The sequence below is a fragment of the Pseudopodoces humilis genome, chromosome 18 (assembly GCF_049639895.1).
Source record: "Pseudopodoces humilis isolate 2021_Gansu_Grassland_sample_001 chromosome 18, ASM4963989v1, whole genome shotgun sequence".
In the NCBI taxonomy this organism is placed as follows: domain Eukaryota; kingdom Metazoa; phylum Chordata; class Aves; order Passeriformes; family Paridae; genus Pseudopodoces; species Pseudopodoces humilis.
In genome coordinates, this window is record NC_142217.1 from 15976635 (window position 1) to 15986178 (window position 9544).

Consider the following 9544-nt stretch of genomic DNA (forward strand, 5'->3'; position numbering starts at 1 on the left):
TAAAAAGCAAATGCCCCATAATACCCCCACTGAGGCCACTTCCAGTGCCCGTGGGAAGAGGAGAGGGATGTGCAGGGCATCGCTGGGTGTCCAGAGAGGCACAATCCCCACTGCTTATCCTGGGATAAGCATTGGGATAACCTTTGCTGGTCCCAGGGGACACGGAGAAGGCCAGGAGGGTCAGGGAGGCCGTGGGAAGAGGCTCCGATGTGCTCGGCTGTCACACGGAGGATGGGATTCAGCAAATCCCCACATCCTGGAGAGACCCAAGGAATAGGAATGCAGCAGGAAATCATCTTGGGATGATCTCCCTCTGCCCCTCGGCAGCCTTGGGGAGGATGGAGCTGGCTGTTCCCTGGGGAAAGCAGCCCAGCAGAGCCGCTGTTCCAGCACCGCTGCGGCCAAGGGCCTGATCCTGTCCCTGGTCCAACAGACACTGTGACACTGTCACAGAGGCTGCTCCAGGCCATCCCACACGAGAACAGTAGGGCAGGGAGGGTGTCAGGGCACTGGAAGGGGTTGGTGTGGGAGAAACCTGCAGCCCAGGTTATTGGGGTGACAACCAGCTGTGCCAGGGGGGACACCAGGAGCAGTTCTGGGGTTTGGCTTCCTGGGGCAGCAGGGAGGATTTGGGGGAACCTTGGGGTGTCCGGGCTGGAGCCACACGTGGTGCCAGAGTGCCTGGGAGGGGGCACAGGACAGTGGGGTCACAGAGGGTCCCCAGGCCTGGTGCAGCGGCCAGGCTCAGGACCGGAGCAGGATGGGATCCTGCCAGCAGATGGCAGCAGTGCCCCAAGGGACAGCGGGGACACTGGGGACACCGCGGACACTGGGGACACCGCGGACACTGGGGACACTGGGACATCGGGGACATTACGGACACTGAGGGGTCATTGGGGACACCGGGGACACTGGGGAACCGGGGACATTGGGGACACCGGGGACAGCGCCACCTGCCCCTCCACTGCGGCTCTAATGAGGCAGGCAGCCCCTCTGACATCTCTGTCACCTCCTCCATCAAACCCCTTCCCTCGCTCCGCTCCCGCTCCGTGGGGGTGACAGCAGCACCTGCACCCCAGGAGAGGCCGGGCTGGTGCCCGAGCAGTGTGTGACCCCTTTTCTGGGCTGGGAGCCGAACCCTGCAGCGTCCGGAGGGTCCCCGGGTGCCCCATCCCGCTGTGCCAGCCGTGAGCAGGGTGGGATCCTGGGGGGATCCTGGGGAAATCCTGGGGGAATCCTGGGGGGATCCTGGGGGAATCCTGGGGGGATCCTGGGGGAAACCTGGGGGGATCCTGGGGGGATCCTGGAGGGATCCTGGGGGATCCTGGGGGAATCCTGGTGGATCTGTCCCCTCAGCCCCGTGCCCTGCGCGTCCCCAGTGTGGTGCCACACGGTTGCTGTTGGTTGGGTGTCAAAGCTCGAGCTTTGGAGTTCAGCTCAGCCTGCAAGGCGATCCCAAGGGATCCCACGGATCCCCCGAGGGCTCGGAGCAGAGCGTGGGAGCCCACCCTGCCCCGGGTTTGGCCACCAGCCCACGCTGCCCCTCCCTGCGAGCAGGGGAGTTCCGTGACCCCGGGGACAGGTGGGGGAAGGTGCCTGGGGCTCCAGCTTTGCCCTTTCCCGGCCGCAGGGCCATTCCAGGCCTTGGGAGCTGCCTGGAGCTCCTGCTGACTCCCGGCTTGCCCAATCTGCCCAGCCCTGTTTCATCAACATCCTGTGTTTACCTGGCTGCAAAATCCCCACGAGGGAGGGAGGAAGAGGAGGGAGGGGTGCTTTTTCCCCTTCCTCTGCAGCCTGGGGAGCTTTGGGCACCGCTCCGGGCTCCTCTGCGGCCCCTTGAGGACCTCAGTGACCCCTCGCTCTGCCCATGGGAGGGGAGGGGGTGTCTCAAGCCTGGCTTTGCCCCCCGAGGGGCTTTGAGCTGGGCCTGGCTGGTGCAGGGCTGGGCAAGGCGAGCTGGCTCCGTGCAGAGCCAGGGCTTTGCTCCCAGGGACGGCATTGGGAGCTGGGAATGCAGCACAGCCGGGATCCAGGCTCCTGCCTGGGATGGGGAATGTGGATCAATCCTGCAGGATCCAGGCTCTAACTGGGATGGGAATGTGGATCAATCCTGCAGGATCCAGGCTCTAACTGGGATGGGAATGTGGATCAATCCTGCAGGATCCAGGCTCCTGCCTGGGATGGGGAATGTGGATCAATCCTGCAGGATCCAGGCTCCTGCCTGGGATGGGGAATGTGGATCAATCCTGCAGGATCCAGGCTCCTGCCTGGGATGGGGAATGTGGATCAATCCTGCAGGATCCAGGCTCCTGCCTGGGATGGGGAATGTGGATCAATCCTGCAGGATCCAGGCTCTAGCTGGGATGGGAATGTGGATCAATCCTGCAGGATCCAGGCTCTAGCTGGGATGGGGATCCAGATGCCTCTGGAGGAAGCAGGAGCCCCACTGAGGCCCCGTGCAGAGAGGAGGTGACATCCTGGGCTAGAAAAGGCCACGTCAGGGCCCCCAGACGGGATCTCAGCCTCAGCACTTTTCCCCCCCAGCAGAGGCCGCGTCAGTGACTCCTGAGTGCCGGATCTTGTGTGTAACCCAACTTCTCAGCCCACACTGAGGAACTTGTGTCCCTGTTTACAATTTACACCCTGGTGTAGCTGCAGGACAGAGGATCAGACCCCTCTGGACCTCACAGCAAATGCAGGAAAACATTTCCAGGAGGAGCAGAACCAGGGACAATTGGCCACACTGGGTCCAGTGTGGCTGTGAAAGGCTCCTGAAGGTGCTGGTGGTCTCCAGACGTGGAGCTGCATCTCCTCAGGGTCAGCATGGGAGGCTGGGGCTGGTGTTGGGGTTTTTGGGCTGGTAAATCAGAGCAGGCCCTGCTTGCTGGTGGTGTAGGTGGGTTGGGAAGTGGGACTGTGCTCTCATGGGAGAAGCCTGAGGGCAAGGAGCTGGTGGTAGGACCTCACTTTCTGCTTTTGGTCCCAAAAATGGACCTGGAAAAGGACTGGAAGACATGAAACCTCAGGTGTGGAGTTCAACCCCAAACCTACAAGAAAGGATCACTGATGGGGTCATCCCCTTGGAGAGGGATCCAGCCTTGGATGGGGCTGGGATTGGCCTCCTGGGAAAGGGCCAAACACGGTTTTGATGAGGAGGGAGAGCCCAAACAGAGCAGCCTCAGGGGAACAAACAGTGGGGGCTTCCTGGGAGTTCCCAGGACTCCGTTTTGGGCTGCAGGATGAGGTCACTGTCAGCGGCTGGCATGGGGGCTCAGGCCAGGATCATTTACAGAGGTGTGAACCATTAACGAATTAATCATCAGGGCCAGCATAGCTGGAGGTTATTTGCCTCCCTGGGCCCTATAAAAGGATGTGGAGGGCATTTCTTGGGTTTGGGCTGCTGAGGAGGGAGTGTTCTGCCTTGTGGCTGTGTCTTGGAGCTACTCCTGAGATCCTGCTGTTCCCTGGGATGCACCAGGAGAAGAGGTGAGCTGTCCTTCTGTATGGTGGCTGCTCCTTCCCTGTCACCAGGAGAGGCTGGAGCTGTCCAGATCCACCTGGAGCAGGCACTCGGTGCCCAGCTGGCAGCAGGTCTCATGTGCTCCATGGCTGTGATGTCCTGGGGCTTTGCTGTGGTCACCAGCACACCTGGGGGTAACTCTGGGACCTGCTGGGTGTCCTCATGCGGGTCAGGCTCTGCTTTAAGCTGTGGGAGGAATGTTTTCTGCTGAATCCTGCTGTGGAAATGTCTGATGGCCGCTCCTGGGATGAGCAGCTGCGTCTGGCCTCCAATCTTCATCCTTGGCCGTGGAGAGGGCGAGGTCCCCGTGCTAAAGTTTCCTAGATAGGCTGGTGCTGCAGCATGGATGGGAGTGGGGAATGCTCTGCCAGCTCTGGAGGGTCCTCAGAAGCCATTCCCAGCCCCCTGAAGCTGGAAAACACCCCCGTGCCACGTTCTGTCAGCACAGGGGGTCACGGCACCGCCGTGATTCGCACGGGAGACAAATGAAAAGGGTTCCTTTAACGGGAAGTTCCAAAGCAGGCGGGCAGGAGGTGTGGGGTTTGGGTGTGGAGGCTGTTTGCTGTCTGTGTTTGCCATGGGGAGAGGCTCCTCAGCCTCGGCTGGTGGAGTAACCACCCATGGGCAGGGGAGCTCCGAGGCTCCCACAGGGCTCGTTTGAGGGGAGCCGGGAATTTGGTCACATCCAGGCGCAGCCCGGGGCCTGAACAGAGTCCAAGAATCTCCCCCTCAACAAGAGCATCTGTTATTTTTCTAGGAATTAAAAAGAAAACCCCACCCCAGCAGCCTGTGCCGCGTGCGTAGGTGAGGGGACCGTGCTGTCACCGCCGTGAGTCACCCGGGGGGAGCTGCGATTCCCGGGAGCGAAAAAATAAACGTGGGGAGAAATTGTGAATGATGGGTGACTGAGCTCTCCACAGGGCTAGTCAAATTTCTGTTCCTCCTTAGGGCTGGCTGGTTAACAAAGAAGTTATTAATAACCAATTAAGCCACAGCTCACGTCATGCCTTCCTCTGGAAGTGTGGCAAGAGCGGCCCTGGTTCCTCCTTCGGCTCTGAATCCATCCTGCTGCCTTGGGGGGGCTTTGGGGAGGTGTCCCCTCCCTGCAGGGCTGCTGGAGGGGGGGACATGCCCAGGGGACACTTCCCAGGGCTGTGGGGGACATGCCCAGGGGACAGCTCCCAGGGCTGTGGGGGACATGCCCAGGGGACAGCTCCCAGGGCTGTGGGGGACATGCCCAGGGGACAGCTCCCAGGGCTGTGCTGACCTGAGGCTGAGGTGTTTTGGCTGAGCTGCTGGTGGGAGAAGGAACCGCGCGTGGCAGGAATTTGGGCAGTGCCAGGGCAGATGGTGACAGCCGTGGGGACACGGAGGGAGGAGGAGGAGGAGGAGGAGGAGGAGGAGGTTCCCTCGCTGGGGATGTGCGCGGTGCCACATCCCGGGCAGCGCAGGAGGCGGAGGGGCCGCTGGAGCGGAGCTCCGGATGCGCCACGAAAGGCCAGAGAGAATCCGGGCACTGTGCTCCTCCTGAAACCTCCATTCAGGGCCCAGACGGGCAGGACAAGAGGGAGGAAGCGGAGGGGAGATGGAGCACTGAAGGGCTCTGTGTGTGTGGCCGGACGGATGCAGGTGCAGCTGCGGATCCCTGGATGCTCCACGCTGCCCTTTCCTGCCCTCCTGAGTCCCCTCAGAGTCCCCAGCCCTGCTGTCACTCTGATTTATTCCACACTCTCCACTGCTGCCTTTTCTTCCTTTAGGTCTGTGTGGATTCTCTGAAGTCTCATGCAGGGTTGGGCTGTCCCTCATTGCTCTGACCTCTCTCCTCAGCTGAGTATCTGCAGGAAATGTTTACTAATTAAATAGCTGTGAAAACTCTGCCCAGCCTGTCATCAGCTGGGGCTGAAATGAGACTCAGAGGATACACGGGAGAATCCACACACGTGGCCTTGCCTGTCCCTGTGTTTCCTGTATCCACTTGGAAAACCAAGCTGAATAAAGCTGCAGTTTGGTGGCAGAGCCCTGTCAGGGCACTTGTCCTGAGTGGAGATTTTTCACCTGTGCAAAGCAAGAGGAAAAACTGAGTGCAGATTTTTTTTTTTTTTTTTTTTAGGAAGCCACAATAAAAGTGATGAATTCCTCCCAGGGGCTGTGTTGGGTTGTGATTTCTGACACAGCTGTGGCAATCCAGGGTAATTTCAGTGAATTTCACTCCAGATATCTGTGTGTAAATGAGAGCAGGATCTGGCCTGTGTTAGAGGAACACTGCCCAGGGGTTTGCTCCAAGATGTGTGCTCTCGCTTTCTGCTCTCTTAGCAAATGCAGCACTCCTAGGAGGGCAGTTCTGCATCTTAAATAGAAAGCCAAGGCACTGCTTTCTCTTGAAGTATTCCTGTAGAGCTGGAAACGGCATTTGCTTCAAAGAAAGAATTTGAGATCCCCAGGAAAATGGGGACCTGAGCCCCCTTCCTGTGAAGCTGATGGCAAAGGAACAGCATTGCTCTGACAGGGCTGATGATGTCAGGCACTAACATTAGCACAGGTAATAAAAACCCTCCCCATGTAGGTGTGTTTGGCACAAGATGCAGCAGCAAGCAAAAGCATTTGGCAAAATCCCGTAAAGTATTTGTTTCTACGCCGTGTTCCTTCCAGCATCTGAAATGCAGATTCGTCATCTTCCTTCCTCCCCTCTCTTCCTCCCTCAGGCTGAAAGAGGAACTGGGTTTGGGTTTTGCTGGTTTTTGGGCTTTGCTCTGGGGGGCTGATGGTCACTACAGGGTGAGCAGCTGGTGGAGCTGCTGATGAGAGGGCAGCAGGGCACGGTGGTGTGTTACCTTTGCCATTTTACACGGTGATGTCCTGCTGTGCTGCAGAAACTGGGATTTCAGAGCCATTTCACGTCAGGGGGGTTTAGGTGTTGGTTATGAGGAAAAGGTTCTTCCCCAGAGGGTGCTGGCACTGCCCAGGCTCCCCAGGGAATGGTCACAGCCCCAAGGCTGCCAGAGCTCCAGGAGTGTTTGGATAATGCTCTCAGGGATTGTTGTGGGATTGCTGGGGTGTCTGTGCAGGACCAGGAGTTGGATCAATGATCCTTGTGTGTCCCAGCACGGCATACTCCATGACTGAGCCTCTGGCATTGCCAGGGAGCTGGAGGCACCACAGGGCACAGGATGCCCTGGAAGGGCTCAGAGGAGCATTAGGGGCAAGAGTTTGATTGTGGGCAAGCTCCAGCTCCAAGTGGAGGGGTTAATGTGGAGGGCCAGGTGGCTGGAGGAGCTCAGGAAACCTCTGGAGCAACAGGAACATTCTGGACTGGGTGCAAAGGACTGGAATCTCTTGTGGGAGATGCTCAAAAACAACTTGAGCAGGGGCTCCAGCCCCTCTCCAGGGTGGGCACCTGTGTCTTCTCCCTCTGGAAACCAGGTTAGCACAAATCCTATATCCCAACCTGATACCTGCTCGCTGCTCCCTCAGCTGGGATCAGGAATGCAGCCTCCAGTGGTTTGCAGCTGTGCTGTTCTTGGCTCCCCGGGGCAGAGACAGTTCAGTAAATCAATTTAGCATATGTTTAAATCTCCCTGAGCACCCCTGGGTGCCGAAGGCTTAGGGAAAGTGCCAAGTGTCTGTAAGGCTCAGGGGAGGCTTTAGGCTTGAGGGTGGAACACGTGCCAGTCCATGGGGAGTCTGGGGAAAGGAGCTCCACAGGGATGGAGCTTTTGGGAGAAACCCAGGAGGGCTGGGGAAAACAGCACGTGGCTGCTGCTCTCGGCCTCTGCTCTGCAGGATGATAAACATGAAGGTCTGGAGCCAATGTGTGGGAAGATAAGAACATCCATCCTGCTTAAAACCAGGTGTCCAGTCCAAAATCTGAGCACTGGCAGTGTTTGTAGCAAATGTTTGAGGATAATGGGAGGATATAACTGGAGGGGGACTTTTCACAGGGGTGTGTGGTGATAGGATAAGGGGGAATGGCCTTAAGCTGCAGGAGGGCAGGGTTAGATTAGATATTAGGAGGAAACTCTTCCCTGTGAGGGTGGGGAGGCCCTGGCACAGGCTGCCCAGAGCAGCTGTGGGTGCCCCTTGATCCCTGGAAGTGTCCAAGGCCAGGCTGGACAGGGCTTGGAACAACCTGGGATAGCAGAAAGTGTCCCTGCCATGACAGGGGGTTTGGGCTGGATGATCTTTAAGGTCCCTTCCTACCCAAACCAGTCTGTGATCCTCACTGATAAGTGAGTGAGCAGACAGAATTGCACACTGTGTTCTCCTTGGATTCAGGAATTCTGGGCACCTCCCAAACTGGAGCTGTGTCTGCAAGATGCATCTTGAAAGAGGCACTCGTTGAGTGACAGCATCTCCAGTTCCCTGCCTCCCCCCAGGCTCTGATCTCAGAGCAAAACAAGAGGTCCTGCCCTGCCTGGAGGGAAAACATCAGAGTCTCACGGTTCTCTCTCCAGGGCAAGCTGCAAAAGCTGATGCAGACACACTCTGGAAGGTGCCTGTAATGAGGAACAAGGCACAGGGTGCTGTGTGGAAGTGCCTGTCAGTTTGCATTTGAGGGTCAGTCGGTGGCTTTGTGGAGGAAATGGCCTGCACAGCCCAGCCCTTCCTCCCCGAGTGCTGGAGATCCTGCTGAGCACAAAGAACTCCTCAGCTGAGCTGTGCAGGTGCCACAAGCCCTTCTTCCAGCCCACTGCTGACACATGTGGGGTTTTCATGACATCAGGCATTTTGGGCTTCTTTAGTTTTCACCCCTCCTGGATTGGATTATTCAGCTGATGTTTCACCAAAGACCACTCTCAGTACTGCTGGAATCTGTTGTGGTTTTGTGTGGTTTGCACCCCATGTCCCTCCCAAAACGCTCTGAGTGACGTGGGAAGCATCTTGAGGGACAGAGGAAACTTGCTGTCTGTAGCAACTCGCTCTGCAGTTATTTTGATTGAGGTTATTGTGGTTTGTGCCCCAGAAAAAATGGGGCTGTGCACAGCCAGCTCCCAGCAGTGCTGGTGCTTGCCTGTCACCTTCTCCTATCAGAGATGTTTGATTTCTAAAAATCACAAGGCAACAGACCCCTTTGACTTCCTCTCGTGTTCACAGGGTCAGGGAGCAGTCCTGTATTTCTCCATCTCAGTCCATAAGAATGTGGAAGCTCGTAGGAGTATTAATTACAGCCAATTATAACCTGCTTGACTGGCTAAGGTCCTCAAATGGCTCCTGAGACTTGCTGTTGTTGAGGAGGGACATTTTCCTTCCACCAAGTTTTCGAGGTGCCCAGAGCAGGGCAGATCCATGGAGCAGCTTGGCTGGATAGTGTTAGGATTGAACACGTTCTGGGGGAATTCTTGCCTGCAGTGCTGTGCAGTTTGTTTGCTTTGTGGAGCCCCGATGGCTTGTCATGAATCTCTTCCAGCCCAGCTGGTGAATTTTTTTAATCTGCTTGTTTATTACACAGGGACCGTGTATTTACAGCTCTGCAGCGTTGTTTAGGGTTTTTTACAGAGTGAAAGCTTCTGGGAAGCCCCATTGAGGATGAGATGGGGCAGCAGGGACAGGTTTGGAGTCACAACCGTGCATGCAGATATGAAAGTTTCAACTGGCTCTGTGAGCCTGGGAATGGAGGAAGTTACTTGCAAGAGTGGGAATCAGAAACCCAGAAATTGGGCCAACTAATTAAGTGACTGGCTGGGTGCTGTGCAAACACAAACCAAACAGACAGCTCTCAGTTTTCATCTGTCAAGGGGGAAAGCTACCAGCTTTTCAGTGATGGGCATCCAGCTGTAATCCAGGGCTGTGGCAGCACTGTTCCAGCCTCTCTGTTTAAAAGACACAAAATACCTGCAGCTTCCAGCACTTGCTCTACTTTGGGGGTCACATCTTTGTGTCTGAGAGCAAGGCTCTGAAATTTGAGCTAAAACTGGCTGTAGCTGTGCTGCTCAGCTCCCAGGGCTGGAGCTGAGGTGGCTTTCCAGGCATCAGATGTTCTGGGAGCAGAGCCCACGTGAAAGGAGCTCCAGCTGTCCCTGTGATGCC

General features: G+C 56.9%; 1 long non-coding RNA gene across 1 annotated transcript; it reads left to right on the top strand.

The window, feature by feature from the left end:
• Positions 1 to 3407: 3407 nt before the first annotated feature.
• On the top strand, positions 3408 to 5427 carry LOC148182941 (uncharacterized). Its single transcript, XR_015774065.1, has 3 exons — positions 3408 to 3486; positions 4278 to 4324; positions 5278 to 5427. It is a non-coding gene; the product is annotated as an uncharacterized LOC148182941 (long non-coding RNA).
• The last annotated feature ends 4117 nt before the right edge of the window (positions 5428 to 9544 follow it).